This window comes from Argentina anserina, unplaced genomic scaffold (assembly GCF_933775445.1).
Source record: "Argentina anserina unplaced genomic scaffold, drPotAnse1.1, whole genome shotgun sequence".
Lineage (NCBI taxonomy): Eukaryota > Viridiplantae > Streptophyta > Magnoliopsida > Rosales > Rosaceae > Argentina > Argentina anserina.
The window spans coordinates 217,869-221,370 of record NW_026089424.1 but is presented as its reverse complement, the minus strand read 5'-3'; positions in this window follow the sequence as shown (position 1 = coordinate 221,370).

Below are 3,502 nucleotides of genomic sequence, written 5' to 3'. Positions count from 1 at the left end.
CACACTTGCAACACTCTCAAATACAATAGAAACTCGCATCAGAAGCCTTACAGAAAGATACTCAAACGAGAAATGAAAAGATACACAATTGGAATAGTAAAGATACGAAAACGATGTAAAGATACTCAGTTTGAAAGAAACACACTCCCACACTTGCAAAACTCTCAAATACAATAGAAACTCGCATCAGAAGCCTTACAGAAAGAGACTCAAACGAGAAATGAAAAGATACACAATTGGAATAGTAAAGATACGCAAACGATGTAAAGATACACAATTGGAATAGTAAAGATACGCAAACGATGTAAAGATACTCAGTTTGAAAGAAACACACTCCCACACTTGCAAAACTCTCAAATACAATAGAAACTCGCATCAGAAGCCTTACAGAAAGAGACTCAAACAAGAAATGAAAAGATACACAATTGGAATAGTAAAGATACGCAAACGATGTAAAGATACACAATTGGAATAGTAAAGATACGCAAACGATGTAAAGATACTCAGTTTGAAAGAAACACACTCCCCACACTTGCAAAACTCTCAAATTCAATAGAAACTCGCATCAGAAAGCCTTACAGAAAGATACTCAAACGAGAAATGAAAAGATACACAATTGGAATAGTAAAGATACGCAAACGATGTAAAGATACTCAGTTTGAAAGAAACACACTCCGACACTTGCAAAACTCTCAAATACAATAGAAACTCGCATAAGAAGCCTTACAGAAAGATACTCAAACGAGAAATGAAAAGATACACAATTGGAATAGTAAAGATACGCAAACGATGTAAAGATACTCAGTTTGAAAGAAACACACTCCCACACTTGCAAAACTCTCAAATACAATAGAAACTCTCATCAGAAGCCTTACATAAAGATACTCAAACGAGAAATGAAAAGACACACAATTGGAATAGTAAAGATACGCAAACGATGTAAAGATACACAATTGGAATAGTAAAGATACGCAAACGATGTAAAGATACTCAGTTTGAAAGAAACACACTCCCACACTTGCAAAACTCTCAAATTCAATAGAAACTCGCATCAGAAAGCCTTACAGAAAGATACTCAAACGAGAAATGAAAAGATACACAATTGGAATAGTAAAGATACGCAAACGATGTAAAGATACTCAGTTTGAAAGAAACACACTCCCACACTTGCAAAACTCTCAAATTCAATAGAAACTCGCATAAGAAGCCTTACAGAAAGATACTCAAACGAGAAATGAAAAGATACACAATTGGAATAGTAAAGATACGCAAACGATGTAAAGATACACAATTGGAATAGTAAAGATACGCAAACGATGTAAAGATACTCAGTTTGAAAGAAACACACTCCCACACTTGGAAAACTCTCAAATACAATAGAAACTCGCATAAGAAGCCTTACAGAAAGATACTCAAACGAGAAATGAAAAGATACACAATTGGAATAGTAAAGATACGCAAACGATGTAAAGATACTTAGTTTGAAAGAAACACACTCCCACACTTGCAAAACTCTCAAATACAATAGAAACTCGCATCAGAAGCCTTACAGAAAGATACTCAAACGAGAAATGAAAAGATACACAATTGGAATAGTAAAGATACGAAAACGGTGTAAAGATACTCAGTTTGAAAGAAACACACTCCGACACTTGCAAAACTCTCAAATACAATAGAAACTCGCATAAGAAGCCTTACAGAAAGATACTCAAACGAGAAATAAAAAGATACACAATTGGAATAGTAAAGATACGCAAACGATGTAAAGATACACAATTGGAATAGTAAAGATACGCAAACGATGTAAAGATACTCAGTTTGAAAGAAACACACTCCCACACTTGCAAAACTCTCAAATTCAATAGAAACTCGCATCAGAAGCCTTACAGAAAGAGACTCAAACGAGAAATGAAAAGATACACAATTGGATTAGTAAAGATACGCAAACGATGTAAAGATACACAACTGTAATAGTAAAGATACGCAAACGATGTAAAGATACTCAGTTTGAAAGAAACACACTCCCACACTTGCAAAACTCTCAAATACAATAGAAACTCGCATCAGAAGCCTTACAGAAAGAGACTCAAACGAGAAATGAAAAGATACACAATTGGAATAGTAAAGATACGCAAACGATGTAAAGATACACAATTGGAATAGTAAAGATACGCAAACGATGTAAAGATACTCAGTTTGAAAGAAACACACTCCCCACACTTGCAAAACTCTCAAATTCAATAGAAACTCGCATAAGAAGCCTTACAGAAAGATACTCAAACGAGAAATGAAAAGATACACAATTGGAATAGTAAAGATACGCAAACGATGTAAAGATACTCAGTTTGAAAGAAACACACTCCCACACTTGCAAAACTCTCAAATACAATAGAAACTCGCATCAGAAGCCTTACAGAAAGAGACTCAAACGAGAAATGAAAAGATACACAATTGGAATAGTAAAGATACGCAAACGATGTAAAGATACACAATTGGAATAGTAAAGATACGCAAACGATGTAAAGATACTCAGTTTGAAAGAAACACACTCCCACACTTGCAACACTCTCAAATACAATAGAAACTCGCATCAGAAGCCTTACAGAAAGATACTCAAACGAGAAATGAAAAGATACACAATTGGAATAGTAAAGATACGAAAACGATGTAAAGATACTCAGTTTGAAAGAAACACACTCCCACACTTGCAAAACTCTCAAATACAATAGAAACTCGCATCAGAAGCCTTACAGAAAGAGACTCAAACGAGAAATGAAAAGATACACAATTGGAATAGTAAAGATACGCAAACGATGTAAAGATACACAATTGGAATAGTAAAGATACGCAAACGATGTAAAGATACTCAGTTTGAAAGAAACACACTCCCACACTTGCAAAACTCTCAAATACAATAGAAACTCGCATCAGAAGCCTTACAGAAAGAGACTCAAACAAGAAATGAAAAGATACACAATTGGAATAGTAAAGATACGCAAACGATGTAAAGATACACAATTGGAATAGTAAAGATACGCAAACGATGTAAAGATACTCAGTTTGAAAGAAACACACTCCCCACTCTTGCAAAACTCTCAAATTCAATAGAAACTCGCATCAGAAAGCCTTACAGAAAGATACTCAAACGAGAAATGAAAAGATACACAATTGGAATAGTAAAGATACGCAAACGATGTAAAGATACTCAGTTTGAAAGAAACACACTCCGACACTTGCAAAACTCTCAAATACAATAGAAACTCGCATAAGAAGCCTTACAGAAAGATACTCAAACGAGAAATGAAAAGATACACAATTGGAATAGTAAAGATACGCAAACGATGTAAAGATACTCAGTTTGAAAGAAACACACTCCCACACTTGCAAAACTCTCAAATACAATAGAAACTCGCATCAGAAGCCTTACAGAAAGAGACTCAAACGAGAAATGAAAAGATACACAATTGGAATAGTAAAGATACGCAAACGATGTAAAGATACA